Raw genomic sequence first — 16056 nt, forward strand, 5'->3', positions numbered from 1 at the left:
GAAGAAATTCTAAAGTTCCTTTTTATATCTGTTGACACCAAAATATAAATTTTAGCTTGATTATCCACTTCCTCCCATATTAATCCAAATTACACAGATATTGATTAGCAAGCAATGATTATGCCTAGGGAAAAAAACAGTTTAATTTTGTAGATGCTTTGGATTTGGGGGACTTACGGGATTACTTGAGATATCTAGGGAGTCGGGAAAAAAATGCAATAGTCTGCCTATAACTTTAATATTCCTAGGAGTCACACATTTTCAGTTGCATTTAAATTACACAATTGAAAATATAGCAAACCAATCAATTATTCAGTATGAGAAGAGAGATTGGAGAGAGATGCAAAAATAATTCAACTCTGTAGTCAAGTAATAAGAGCACTTAGGAAATGTAGATTGCTCACTTGTTGAATAGATGAGAAAAAATGAGATTTGAAGCACTGTTACATAGTTTCTCATTTTCTTTTTAAAAGATAATCATGTAGGCTACTTACAGGACAATGCTTCCCAAATTATGACCAGCTGGAAAACAGATGCAACCGGATGACCTGATTCTTGGTTAGTTTCAAAACTGGTAGCTGTGGTTGGCAATTTTACCACAGTAATAACATGATGTGATTAAAGATCAAGATATTTGGCATTTCCACCAACTAGGATGTCCTGCCTGTGTATGAGCAAATAGAATACAGTCTTAATGTCTTAGAAGTCTGATATTTAGGCAGTTGATGTCCTATTTAGGAGGGTGTTGGACATGCATTTGCCCCAGAGCCCTGCCTCAATGGTGAGTAGATAAATATCTGGGGAAAGAAGTTTTGTGATTTGGGATGAGAAAAATAAACTGTAAGGTTTCTGAAACTCATTGAGAACCATAAATTGTCCTCTTTACCATTTGCACTTCGTAGCAGGGGACTTGTGTTCTAAGTTCACGTTGTGACACCACATCATTTCTGGTGACTAATACAGTACATGTAATTATAGCTTCATGGATAAGGGAGGTCATGACCTTCTGCAGCACACATGGTTTAGGTTAATTCTAGGTTCTTTCACCTTGTAACTATGTGACATTGGTAATTTACCTTTCTAAAACTTAATCTATCTGTTGCAATAATAACACACATGTTGGGATTATCATGAAGGAAGCATCTGCAAATGTAAGTAAAAGATTCAGCACAGTGGCTGGCATTGCAGAATTGGAGAAAACCTTCCCCGAGAGTGACTAGAGGGACACTATTTCAGATTCTTTTCTTTGTTACTATCCTGTAAATTTCCCAATTCCAAAATGGAAATTAATGTCAAATTTTCATGTGTATTGGTTGTAGTTTGTACTATCTGATTATATTTTAATTAGATATTAAATGGATTGAAAAGTTTATGTCTTGAGTCTTCTCAATGGTCTCATTGTTCTTATAAAACTCTAAGTTAAAAGAGTCCTTCTCAATATTTGTAAAAACAAATATTTGAACCGATTTAAACCACATTACCATTCAGTAACAACAACAAACATTCTATCAGCCAGACTATATAGGTCATGTAGGCAGTATTTCCTTCTAAGAAGCACCAGAATGATGCTTAGTGCTTTGAGGGGTTGGTATGTGTTAGCAAAATGCTACATGGACCTTGGAAACCATCCAATTGGCTGAGTTTCTTACAACTGCTCCTTTCTTAAAGGAAGCATATAGTGATGACTAAACTATATAGCTTAGGAATTATGGAATTAGGAATTATGGAATGAGATAGACTCATTCTGCCACTTCCTAGTTGTGTGAGCCAGGGCAGGACCCTTAACATCTCCAAGGTTTGGTTTCCTCACCTGTAAAAGGATTGTTTGGAGAATTAAATAAGTTTATGTGTATAAACTTCCTAATATCATGTTTGACACATAGGAAGTTATCAATACAAGGTATCCATTCAAATCTTTATTGAGATAAAAATGACATACAGTAAAATCCACCCATCAGAATCATACACTTCAGTCATTATCAGTATCTTAACAGAGTGGTGCAACCATCACCACAATTAATTTTAAATCATTTTCATCATCCTGAGAAGAAACTCCCATACCTATCAGCGGTCAATCCCAGCTTTCCCCAGTAGAGATCCACTAGCTAAGCTTGAAGTGACCACTTATTTGCTCATTGTCCCTGTACAGCCACGTTCTGGACATTTCATATAAATGCAATCATACAATATGTGGTCCTTTGTGGCTGACTTCTTTCACTTGGTAAAATGTTTTCAAGGTTCACCCACTTGTACCATGTATTAGTACTTCATTTCTTTTTACTCCCAAATAATATTCTGTTGTATGGATGTACCGTGTTTTGTTCATTTATTGGTTTATGGAGATTTGGGATGTTTCCACTTTATGGTTATTATGAATAATGCCACTATGAACACTCCTGTATAACTTTTTGTGTGGACACATGTTTGTAGTCCTCTTGTGTACCTAGGAGTAGAATTTCTGGGTTTTATGGTAACCGTGTTTAACATTTTGAAGAATCGCCACACTGTTGTCCAAAGTGGCTGCACCATTTGGCACTCTTCTTTTGATATTTTGATGATCATAATCAGTTCTTAGGTGAGAATAAAACTGGGGTCCCTGGATTTGGGGGGCTCTGGGATCTGGGATAAGAGATGTATCATCCTCAGACATTACCTCAGAAGATCCCAGTCTTCCTAAGGCCTCTCTACTGGGAGCTGCTAGGTGGAATTCACTGCTATTAAGTTCCTCTGGTTCTCTAACACCTAGAGAAATCAGAACATTCAGCCCTTAATGAGCCAGTTTTAGAGTCATCAGAATGTTATCCGTTTGATGAAAAGTAGGTTGGTTGGATTCTTTTTCTATTAACTTGTGACACCAGGGAGACATCAGAAAGCTGAAAAATATAATTGCCTTTTATTACAACAAGTACCAATAAGGTGGCAAAATAATATTTGAGAAATGACTGTTTGGTTACTATAGCACCAAATGAAAGAAAAACTAAAGTTTTTAGCAAAACCAGTACAATGATAGCAGTCCACAGGGATTTGGACATAGAAATATTCTGCTAGTGAACAGTGCACTGGGGGCATGGGGTAAGCTGCTTACTCTTAAGTAATTTAAATAATAAGTTAATGACCGAGCAGCTCTACATGTGATGTCGTTAGTTATTAAGTCAAATACAATTTATGCAGCTCATGTCATTTATATCCTTGATTCACTGGGAAAGCTGGCTCTCAGATGGGTATTGCTTGTCAGATCAGTCGTTGCTCCAGATGAGATAAGATTTGTATTAAGTACTAGTAACTTAGATTTAAATACATGCAGTTAGAAACATTCCTAGAGTATCACCCCTGTTTTCTAAAGTTCTTCCTTTCAGTCTTAGAGAATTCAGCCAACTTCCTCTTTCAGAGTGCTGTGTTATTTACTTTAAACTTGAAAATAAGTATTTTAATTTCATTTAGTGCCTGATGCTAACTTTTCTAAAACAACTCACAGAGTGGAAAGGTGTGAAAATGGAATTAAGTTCAAGCCAGAAATCAGAAAAATTGTCTGAAAATCTTCCACTCCCTCCGCACTCTCTATATAGCCTTACATTGGGAGTTAAGTTCTCACTATAATTTAAGGGTCATTGGACACCTTCACTATACATTTTTTTCCTTATAAAGAAAAATGGACTTGCAAACATCTTTCACGCGTTCTACAAAGAACGGCTAGCAGAGCCTGCAGCAGAAGAAAGCACACCATCTGTTTTTGTTTTGGAACAGACAAGCAGAGCACTGTATAGTGAAAATAACGGCAGAGAGTGAATGCTTGTACTTATTTAAGTTGCAGTGGAGTGGAGTCTGCAGTGGTGTGTCATCTGTCAAAGTCGGGAAGCTTCGATTAGAGTGAGTGTTTATATTAAATAAGGAAAGAAGTTTATAGACCAAGCAATCCATTAATGTCATGGAACAAGAGAAAATTATATGCTCTGCACAAAATATTTTTGAAGAGGCAATCCAGGCCACAGGCAATTTTAGAAATGCACTGAACGTTTCCGAGATTTCGCCGGCTCCCACGCTGCGGCCATGGCCACAGCCCGCTTCACATCAGCAAGGCTGGTAGAAGAGAGGCTTTGGTGATAGCAACGACAGAGCGGAACACTCTGATGTAAGAGCTCATGCCTCAGGGCGGGCTGATAAGATAGGAGTGTATGAATATGCCACCACTTAGGAAATCAATGCTGTAAATAAAATCTGGTGAGGAACGGTAAAATTTGAGATACAGTGATTGGTATAGGAATAATGTACAGTGTTCAGGACTTGCACAGCAATGACCTCAACTTAAAAGGGGAAGGTCAAAATCATCATATTCTGCTGGGTAGCATGGAAATAAAAATAATAATAACTTTAGAAAAAAGGATTTTTTTTTTTAAGAGAGGGAAGAAGATAGAGGGTGGGGGACAGGCAGAGGGAGAGAGAGAGAGAGAGAGAGAATCCTAAGCAGAATCCACACCCCGTGTGAAACCTGACATGGGACCCCAGCTCACAACCCTGAGATCATGACCTGAGCTGAAATTGAGAGTCAGATGCTTAACCAACTGAGACCCTCAGGTACCCCTAGAAAAGAGGATTCTTACGTGGGGCGCTAGACATATGCAGAACTGGTCTCAATTCCCTCTATATTGTTGAAGTGTGGAATAATAATTCAAAAATATCAAAACACTACTATCAGCAATCCCAGCACACATATCAGTTCTTCACATTTCGGCACTATTATAACCTAGTCTCCCTGTGGACATGGTTTTGTGCATCTAAATCTTCATGATATGGAGCCATACAACTGTAACATCTCTTCATCTTAGTAGTAGAAAGAGGACAAAGCTTACTGTGTCCAACATGTGGTAAATTTGTCAAGTGTCGGGCAATGTCAGTAATAAGCCACTCCTAGGGGCTCGGTTGGAGATGTTTCCAGTGGTCTTACCGTTGAATGGTTTTTTTGGGGGGGAGGGGGTCTTGGCAATTGATTAATATGCAGATGGGCCATAACCCCACATTTATTCTTAATGTCCCATGACATAGAACCTGTTTTCTCAGTCACAGTGTCCCAAACCCATCTAATAAATATGTTGAGGCTAAAGCATTTAGAATAGCGAGTGATACATTGTTCTACATGTATTTGCTAAACAAAAACAGCATGTTTTCAGTTTCATAATTCCTAGCCAATACCAAATCTTAAATTATGAAGGTGATATAAATGGCAGAACAGCATGTGGAATATAGTCCATTGTTTATCAGACCCTCAATTAAATACTGAGATGTGGTCACTTAATTCATCATGACTTACCACTGTCTGGAACATGAGCTGACAAGCCATGCAACAGAATACTTGGCAGTTCCAGTTGGCCAATTTCCTTTAGCAATTTGCTTCAGGGCATCCTTAGTATTCTGTACTAATCTTTAAATATAACCGTGTAATTCAGGATGACAAAGCATGATATTGACTGCTTGGATCAATGTTCTGTTCACACATCCATTACCTTTTATTGGAGATAAGCACAGAGCCATTGTTAGAAACAATGGCCTGTGGAAATCAGTGCTGCTTCAATAACAGAAGCCAAGCTAAGATTCTGGTGGCAGAGGTTTGAAATTGAAGCTTGAGCCTTACGAGGCAGATGGAGATGAAATCCCTCTCCATTAGGAAGTTCCTCCTCTAAAGCTTTCTTACGGAATGGAGATGAAATCCCTCTCCATTAGGAAGTTCCTCCTCTAAAGCTTTCTTACGGAATCAAGGAGAATTTATAACAAAGCTTCCTTGTTTGTAGTTCCTGGAAAGCCATTCTAAACCACCTGGTGAGAATGGTCTAGAACTCACAGATCAAGAATTTGGAATCTGACCACGGTAGGAGTCTCGCTGACCACAGTGCAGTTTGACTTCAACAGGACTGTCACGGTAACTAAACCTTGTATATCTGTCACAGCTTACTGTGTTTGTTTCAGTATGGATTTAAATGGCCTTCATATGAAATTAAAAGTTTCAGTACATGGATCCCAGAAAGTAGGCTAAAAACTATTCAGTAGATATAAAAGTATTCAATAAATACCAAATAGCCATTTTAGCCCCAGTGTCTGCTAAAGCGTTACAGTGGAAGTCATTTTTTTGTGTGTTTAACCAGGCACCCTTTAAAGTGCATCGTGGTGTCCCAACATTTTTCCTGCAGTAGGAAAATATTTGTGTATCTCATGACCAATAAAAAAGATGATTACAGGAAAGGAATAAGTGGAATTTCTACATGATCTTTATTTATAAAAAAAAAGATTAAAAATCACTTCAGATAAAGCAAAGGAAAAATTCTCTGTGAGTTAGTACTAGAGACAATATATAAGAAGAAAATTGGCATTGAACCACATACAAGTGCCCTTTGATATATAAAATAAATGCATCCCCCAAAACTTTTGTTGCTTTACAACCTTAGGATAGAATTTGTATATTTTAGCAACATCATGATCAATAAACATGGAATGAACTAAAATGTGAATTCAATCAGGCAAGGCAAAACAGACACAGTTTTATAAGCACTTTTGTTTTGTTTGCAGAACTCTTGTATAATTCTTTTTTTAAAATATAAAGATGAAGGTGAATTGGTGGTCACAGCTACCATGTCATAGATTTCAAAAAGTATCAAGACAATCTGACTAGTGAGTGGTTGTTTCACTCTGATAGTTTCATGTGCAGCTCTCCAGAAGCTGTGAATTTTACCCAAGAACACACTTGTCACTGATGGAAGAATTTATATGTTTCTTGCAGAAATCTGTTCTTTGCATTAGCTTCCTGGGTGAGTTTACCATATAATAGTGTTATTGTTACAGTGAGCAACATTCATGACAGTAATTCATCAATGTGATATTCATTCAAATAAATATTGAATGAGCATTAATATATAACAGGTCCTCTGCTAAGCACTAGAGAGTCAATAATGGACAGAAATATCACAGTGTCTATGTAAATAAACTCTTTAGGAGCTGATGATTTATGGAGAAGATGGATTATAATTAACTAATCACACCAGTAGGCATATAATTAAATATATGGTAAGTTCTAGGAAAGAAAAATGCAGGAAGTGAAGAATGTTGACAATAATGGGAATCTCACCTATTTGGGCAGAATGTGGCATATTGCAGGGGGAAGGGTTGGGTCAAGGTCAGGGAAAACTTCCCAGAGAGAGTGATGATTGAGCTGAAATCTAAAGGATATGGAGTAGTTAGATAGTGGATACTGTGATATTCTCCTAGAATTCTGTCTTCAGAGCCTATGCATCCATTTCCTGGTTGCTGAGAATAGTGGCTGTTGTTTGTTTAGGGCTGTGCCCCTCCTTGGAAGTGGACCTCAGCCCCAGGGAACTATATTGGTCTTGATTATAGCTATCCTTTCTGTCACAGGTCAGTGGTAGATGCAGAAATCCTAAGGCTCTGATCCTTTACTTCTCTTTGAGATAACTCCAAGGGAACTTCCCAGCTCCAAATCTTTCCTTAGGATTGTCTGGGGCCTTAGTTGATCAACTTTTTCCTCTGCCCAGTCCTTTACTTCCTTTCAGTTGAACCTTCTAAATTCAGTTCCCATACATTTCTGCACACACTTCTGTGTCTCAAAGTCTGTGTCCAAGTTGCTCAACTAAATGCAGTTGTTAATGGTGGTCTTGGGAAGTCAAATCTAAAATGGAATTCTGGAGATGGATCACTTGCCAGCCATCTGGCAATGAGGACCCTATCACTGGTGGTAGGTGATGTATGGATTGCCCCTGGCATGTTGTAAAGTACGATTGCTAAACGTATCCCTGCGGAGAACTAGAATGGGATACTGATGGAAGGATATGCACTGACTAATACATGATTTTTGGTTTTTGAAAGGAAAAAGGGAAAACCATAAGGACTGCGGAATTGGATTAGTAAGTGCCACTGATTCATTGAAAAGAGATTATTACAGGCTCAGGCTGATTAATCAACTATTTTAGGCAACATTTAAAACCAGAGCACTGAATCTACAATCAGAGGGCACAAGATTGAGGGCACTGATCAGAACCTAATCATAAGAGTAACAGGAATTCCAAAAAGGTTGAATTCTGAGCCTTGGTAGGTCTCCTCATTAAGGTCAAAACCCCATAGGGAAGAAGAGGGAATCTGAAAATTCGGATGAATATATATGGGAATTTCAAGGTTGAAGACCTTGAACTCACAGATTCCCTTTATTTGGCTCATCCTGCAGAACTGAACAACTTCCCCTTGCTAGGAGATAGGTTCCTCTATTTCAGCATTTTGTTGAAAATCATTTAGAGTTCTCAAATGAGGTAGACATCTTACAAGACAATGTTTGCCCCTAATCAGAATTTACATCCACCTCCCTGCTTGGCAATAGACCAAAACAAAGGTAAGATCCTAGCATAGCTTGATGAGATGTTCTGGACCTGCTCAGGGAAGAGAGAGGCTATTTATCAGTGGAGCTGCAGGATCTGCTAATATATACCAGCAGGAGCTGGAAGAGTTTGCATGGGAAAAGGATGCCAGGGACATCAGATCAAGGGGCAGCCTATAGATATGGGGAATTCTTCTCTGATACAGGGTGTAGCACCATGACAAGGAGCCTGAGGGATGGCTCTTATTAATTTAAAAAAGTGGTAGTGGTATCTCACATTAAATGGAGAGGATAGAACAATCAAGACAAAGGAAAAAAGGCTCAGAAAAATAGCATGTTGAGGTAGTTATATCAGGTTGGAAAATCCACTTGCCTACTAGGTTCTACAGAGGAAATCCCATTTTCCAAAGAGGCCATGCTGGTGAGAGGGACAATACCATCATTGAGAAGGTCTGTGATGACTTTCCTTCATATGCTGGGGTTAGAGCAGGAGACGTTCTTACAGAACTAGACTCCCTGAAAGAAGACAAATCAGGTGAGGTGTTGAACTGCCAGAAGCAGAGAGGGGGGATGACACAGTTACTGCAATGAATAGAAAGACCAAAGCGGTATCCAGGGAGTCCCAATCTACAGAGAACTATGGAGGTAGTCATAGAAACTGAGTTTGGGGCAAGGTATATGGGAATCTAACAGTATTTTTTAATGATACAACCAAAGGAAATTGATTGGGTGATTAGAAGTCTGGATGATTGCCAGATTCTGGAGCTGAGATTGTTGTAAGACCTTGAATCCCTCTCTGAAGGAGTGGCCAGATCTCTAATAGGCAGGAGTCTGCAGTACTGAGACAAGCATATTCAGCAGTAATTCCCTTACTCTTCTCCCAAGGGATCTCTAGCCATTTGCATAGATAATTAAACATTGGCAAAAGAAAAACACCCTCACGTTTCCAGGATTATGAGAACAGAGTCTAAATTGACGTTGATATCAAAGTACACAAATACTACCCTTCAAGCCCACCTATTTGAGTGAAGGTGTGGAAGCTAGGTAATAAATGGATTCCTGGCCCCTGTCCAAATCACAGGGAGTCCACTGGGTGTACAGAGTTACTTCATTTTAATATACACATTCCCTGAGTTTATAATTGGAATGGATGTAGTTGGTAGCAGGCAGAATCCTCCTCTTGTTTTCTTGACTTGGGCTGGGGTAGATGTGGTGAAAATGCTATTATAATGGCTTGAAAATGACACACTTCCCAAGCTAAAAGGGGACTCAAAATCAATATTACATCCCAACAGGGCTGACAGAAATCAATACTATTTTCAAGGATTTGAAGAATGTAGGGTTAGTGGTCACTGTTATACCCTCATTTAAATGCACTGATCTGGCCTCTATTAAGAGTGGATGGATAACAACAGTTTACAATGGACAACTGTAGATTTCAACACGTAGTGGCTCTAATTGCAGCTGCTGTGTGAGATGCAGTAATTTTACTACAGCAGAAAAAGGGAGCCTGTGGTACATGGTACATGCCTTTCTTGGAAATGCATTCTTTTCTATTCTATCAGAAAGAAGAGTTAAAATCTCTGTTAATGTTCTGGCTTGATTGTCTGAACCCTGGAAAGAGAAAGATTAGAAGCTCTGGGACAAGATGGTCAGGGGAAGAGGCACAGGAAGAGATCTATAGGAGTGGGCACAGAATGTGAAGGCCTCCGGATCACAGCTCAATGCTCATCAGAGGAATTAAACAACCAAGACCTCCAAAGTACCAGTGACTTCTTATTCATTTGGAGCAGGGGTATACACTGAAAATCAATGACATATTGGCCAGCATCTATCAACTGACCACAGAGCTGGCAATAAAGAACACATAAATGGAGTTGCCATGGTGACAGAAATGGTATCTAAAGCCCAGTAGCATGGATCTTCACTCAATGGGGATAATTTTGCTATGACTACTGCCAAAAGTCCAACTTGTATGTATTATAGACCAACAGTTAGCCCTTGATATGGCCCAGTCCCCCAAGGTAAGCTAACTTACTAGGAAGTTGACTGCATTGGATTTCTTTCACTCTTGAAGAGGCAGCGATTCATCCTTAATGGGTTTGTCACATACTTTGGAGATGGGATTTCTTTTCCTATGGCAGAACCTTGACAAGCATCTCTATTAAAGGTTTCTAGAGATTGATCTGCTAACATGGGATACTGCACTACCTTGTTTTAGATCAAGTGAACTAAATAGTAACAAAGTTATATGTAGTCACCATAGTGGACACAGGATCACAAGGTCTACCTGTTTTACAACACATGTTACAGATTGAATGGCTTTGCTCTCCTCCCCACCAAAACCTATATATTGAAACCTAATACCCAACGTGATGGTATTAAGAGGTGAGGCCTTTGGGAGGTGATTAGGGTATGAGGGTGGGGCCTCTAGGAATGGCATTAATGCCCTTATAAAAGAGAACCCAGAAAGCTCCCCTGTCTTTTCCACCATGTGAGGACATAGAGGGAAAATGCCCATCTTGAACCAGGTTTCAAATTTGCTGGCACCTGGAGCTTGGACTTTCCAGCTTCCAGACTGTGAGAAATAAATTGTTTACAAGTCACCTAATCTCTTGTATTCTATTACAACAGCCTGAATGGACCAAGACTGATTCCCACAAACCAGAAACTAACAGTCTGATACAGCAGTGAAACGGTGTTTTAAACAAGCAACTAAGGTGTTGGGTTGGAAATCATACCTTGTAGAGATGGAGTGCCATACTTCAGGACATGGCAAACACTGAAAGTTATTGACTATTTTGTTATCCTATGTCCTCTGTGTCTAGAATTCATAGGGCTGGGAACCAAAGGATGGAATTTGAAATGGTGTCATTTATCACCACCCCCCTTCTGTGATTTCTGTCACAACAGTTTTAGGCTCCATGGGTCTAAAGATCATGGTTCTCGAATATGTAATGATCTCACCAGGAAAGACAGTAAAGTCCCACTAGATTTTAAGTTATGTCTTCCATCCTGGTACTTTAGTCTTCTCATGACAAAGGACCTAACAGTCGAAGAAAGGAAGGAGCACTGATAGGAGCAGTTGGCTCAGATCAGCAGGACCCGGTAGGGCTGTTGCTACATAATGGGGAAGAGTAGAATGTGTTTTGAGCTCAGGTGACCTACTAAAGCATCTCTTTTGCTCTCTCATCCAGCTTTAGGATTAAATGAATATGTTTAGTAACCATTATATGAGAAGGACATGGTAACTCCAGGGACTCAGACCTCTCATGGATGAAAGAATCAGTCACCCCACCAGGGAAGGCATCACCTAGGCCAGCAGAGGAGTTGGCCAAGGGTGAAGGGGAATCTAGAATGAGTACTGGAGGAGAGGATGATGAGTATCAGTTACAGCTTTGAGATCAAGCGCAATAACGTAGCTTGCGTTTCTTACCATTTATTTTGAAGCTCCCCAACCAGTACCCTGGGAAAGCTCTTTCTAGGTGAAGCAAACTTCCTACAAACAGCAAGTAAACCTGACAGTGCAAAGGACACCAAGTACTTCACTCACCATCCTGCTTCAGGGCCAGTGTGCCCCTCCCCCCGCTAGAGGAAATATGAATTGGTAACAGGTCAAAGCTGTATCCTTCACTGGGAATTGTCCTCGGACACAGCAAACTGCTATGATTGCTCGTGCGGTTTCCAGTGGGCAGCTCGTGGTTAGTGACTGGCTACTGTGAGGATACAAACAATGGGCCCTTTTCTACCACTTGGGAATAGTCTGAAGGACCTTCCAAGCTCCAGGGCACGCCTCAAGTGGGGCAGATGCCTCCCTTGCAGCCACACTGCAGGTCGGCTACTCCTAATGCCCTGCCCTGCCCTCTCTACTTGCTTACAGGTGTAACCCCGAGAATGAGCCTCCTTAAACCTCATGTGCGCAATTTCCCTTCTATTATGGACTGACAGCTTATGTTCTCCTAAAATTTATGTTTTCGAAGCTATAACCCTTAGTGTGGCTGAATTTGGGGGTGAGACCTCTAAGGAAGCAATGGAGGTTAAACGAGTTCCTGAGTGGTGCTCTGATGAGCTAAGATTCGTGTCCTTCCAAGAAGAGACACCAGAGAGCTTACTCTCTCTCTGCACACCAGCACTGAGGAAAAGCCATGTGAGGACATGGCTAAGAAGGTGGCTGTCTCCAAGCAGGAAGAGAACCCTCCTGAGAAATGGGATTAGCAGGTACTTTGTTCACAGACTTTCAGCCTCCAGAACGGTGAGAAAGTAAATTTCTGGTTTTTAAGCCACCCAGTCTGTGGTATTTTGTTATGGCCGCCCTAGCAAACTAAGATACCAGCTCAGTCCATTTGCAGGAAACTCCACCTAAACACATACTCAAATGTGCCCAGAGGCCACTGGCTGTCTGAGTCTGGAGCTCACAAGAGGATTTTTGGCTGCGGTTTTGGATATTGCTCTGGACCAAAGCATTTCTGGTAATATTTTTAAAGGAGCTGGCTTTTAAAGGTATGTTTGATGACTCTTTTCATTTGAAGGGGAAAGAGGAGCCTATAAATTATTTTAAAATAAACACTTTTCTCAGCAAAGCTTTTATTTAAGCAGCTTTAAAGCTACCACAGTAAGACTTCCAAAGAATGATTTTGGCCTTACAAAACAGGTGGATTGTTATTACCCCTACAGGTGATACCAGAGGCAGGGATACACCAATATGTCTGTCAGTGAGCTGTCCTTAGCAAATTGCTTGACATATGTTTAGTCCAATATAATGTATAAAACAAATGTTGGGGTATTAACAGGAATTATGAAAAAGGATTATGTTCCCTTTAACTTGACCCCTTTTAAACTCTCGCACTCCAAAATGAACTGTTATTAGGGTCTTAAATATTGAGGAAGAAGAAAGAGGTGGACTAAAGCAGATGGAAAAGTTAAAAGGAAAATTAAATCTACAAAATAAGATAGAGATTGTGGAAAAAAAAGATTTAAAAGTAGTTTAAGATCAAGCTGAAAGAAATCTTCTGTTATAGATCATCTGTTCACATACCAGGGAGAAAGGCCACACATACATTGAAGACTTCTGGCAATAACACACCCACCCACCCATCCGCCCATGCACACACATGAACGAATAATTCAATCCATCTCTCTTTATCCTTACAGTTATAACATGGGTTCCCATGGGCACGTAGAAACACTGTGCCTACAACAATCCTCTAAAGAATTAGGTCCTAACTGAAGTGATGGTTAGGGCCTCTTTCTACAACAGGAAACCACCTGAAATCCATCCCTCCTTCTTATATTAGTTCATTCTATAATTCAATATTGATTTGAGGGAACCATCTCAAAATTGATGAAAAAAGTGAGGTTTTCTTCCAAGTAAAAAAATGTTCCATTGTGTTTTTTTCCCATAATGAATTCAAATTACACTGAGTGAGAAGAGCTGTGGAAAGTAAGTCCAGTTTAAACAATGTTCTATTGTGTGCAAAACCTTTCCTCTTTATCCATAAAATTCATTCTCCATGGGCAAAATAGCTTGGTTCTCCTTGCAGCTATTGCCAAATAATGGACATTGGGTTTAATAGTTTTTCACTTGCTTTGGGATTTCAGAGAGTTACTATTATTTTCTTTTACCTGGAATCTTGTTTTCACATTTTTGGGTACAGAATATGTTGCATTCAAATTTAGCTTTGGTTTGTTTGTTTCAAGTTTTTATTCAAATTCTAGTTAGTTGACATATAGGAAAATACTGGTTTCAGGTGTAGAATTTAGTGATTTATCACTTACATATAACACTCAGTGCTCATTATAACCAGTGCCCTCCTTAATACCAAATCTACTCTTTCAAAATCACGTTTTAATGGAAACTTGTGGTCTCAGATTTAGTTAATGTTTCAGAAGAGGCAGCTACTTTCAGCACCTCAGTTTTTCCGTCTGTTAGGATGTGCCTTAAATCTGGAGGGATTATACTTCAGCTATGAGACCCTTCAGGCAAAGAGTAGAATTTGCTTCTTTCTCCCTAGAACATAATACACTGGTATTATGTTCACGAAAGCTACTTTTGCAATTGGAACTGATTTTTTTTCCCCCTACAATCATGTATTTTCGAAGGTCTGATATGGCTTGTGACTACATAATGTCCCACTCTTGCTGTCCTTCTGTTTTTTTCTGTGTGTTTTGCATTTTCCATCTGTGACTTCCAAAACCAGTCCAGAGTTCAACTTGAAGTAGCCTGAACCCGTTCCCAACTTTTAAAATATCTTTCATAGTAATGTTTCTTATTTTCCCAAAATTAGTTTGACCTCACTCTATTCCATGTCAACGAGCCAGCTATTAAATATTTATTGAGCAGTTTCTAAATGGATAGGCGCACACTAGATGACATATGTAGAGTAGGAATTTGCTGTATTTTAAAATTATTGCATAGCCAGGTATGTTTCACATTATATATAAAATGTGTTTCTTTTTCCTACAGCTGTTTTCTCATCCTGGGCATGGACATGCATTCGTTTCCTAGGTTAGCCAGGCTTCAAATCCATTTCTTTCCTACTAAATAGTCACTTCTTGAGGCATTTTTACAAAAAATAAGTGCATCTAGCCTGTCCTGAAAACCTCACCACCTTCCTTGTGAAGGAAAAATGATATGCCTTCAAAATTGTCCTTCCCATGATCATAGATAAAAATCCCCCTGAAAACATTGCATAAATCGAAATGAAAAAGGTTTTTGGTCTTCTGCTGCTGTGAGGTCGAGGCTCATGGTAACTTCCTCTGACTGTACATCTGTCTCCAGGCTGCCTTCTAATCCATGCACTGGACGATTTCACTGAGGATTTAGGTCATCTCATTTATAGAGGGATGGAGTCTCATTCTGGAAAGGCTAATATATTCTTAACTTCCCCTGCAGGTAATATATTTGCTGAGAAAGGACAAAATGAGGAGTAAATGTAAACACATACAGGTGTAAAGGGTTTGTGTCGTTCCTGGTGAGCCTGGTACTTATGAGAAGATATTAGCTACTGTATGGTATGCTGATGTCCCTGATGCCACTCATTTCACATTTGTAAAATTAAATCAAAGCACATTACATAACAATGTTCGGTAACAAGGTTATATTCATTTGATGTGAAACAATAATAAAAGGAACCATGTAACTGACAGTTCTCTGGCATAGAAAACCCCATCAGTACTTCCTACAGGCAGAGCAATGAAGTAGCCAAAAGAGGCGGAGCATTGAAATTCAAAGATCCTGGGGTCATTGGCCCTGAGTCCCTGTGCTGTGTCTTACTGCATAGATACTCCTGGGCGGCACTGAAAATCAAAGCCCTATACTTCCCCTGAGGTAGAAAGCACATTAGAAAGTAGTCCTAAAACATGGCAGGGTTCCTTCAGTGTCTCAGAAATGTAAGGTCACTGGGCTAGCTTTCCTTAGTCTCTTGGAATAGTGTTTGCTTTACTTTTACTTTCCCCAAGTGTACTTACTATATAAAGAGCAATAAAAATTTTCAGCCAAAGTATCATCCACCTCTCACTTGGAGTCTTGCTTTCAAAGTAGGATCCAGTCCCTTAAGGTTGTATTTGAAGTGAATCAGAGCACATCCTTTATAACTGATGACTTCATGCCTATAAACTTTCTGAATAGCCTATTTTATGCTAAAACTTATCCATCTAAAACTTAAAACCTTCTATGCTGGTGTTTGGAA

This window comes from Martes martes (assembly GCF_963455335.1).
Source record: "Martes martes genome assembly, chromosome: 6".
Lineage (NCBI taxonomy): Eukaryota > Metazoa > Chordata > Mammalia > Carnivora > Mustelidae > Martes > Martes martes.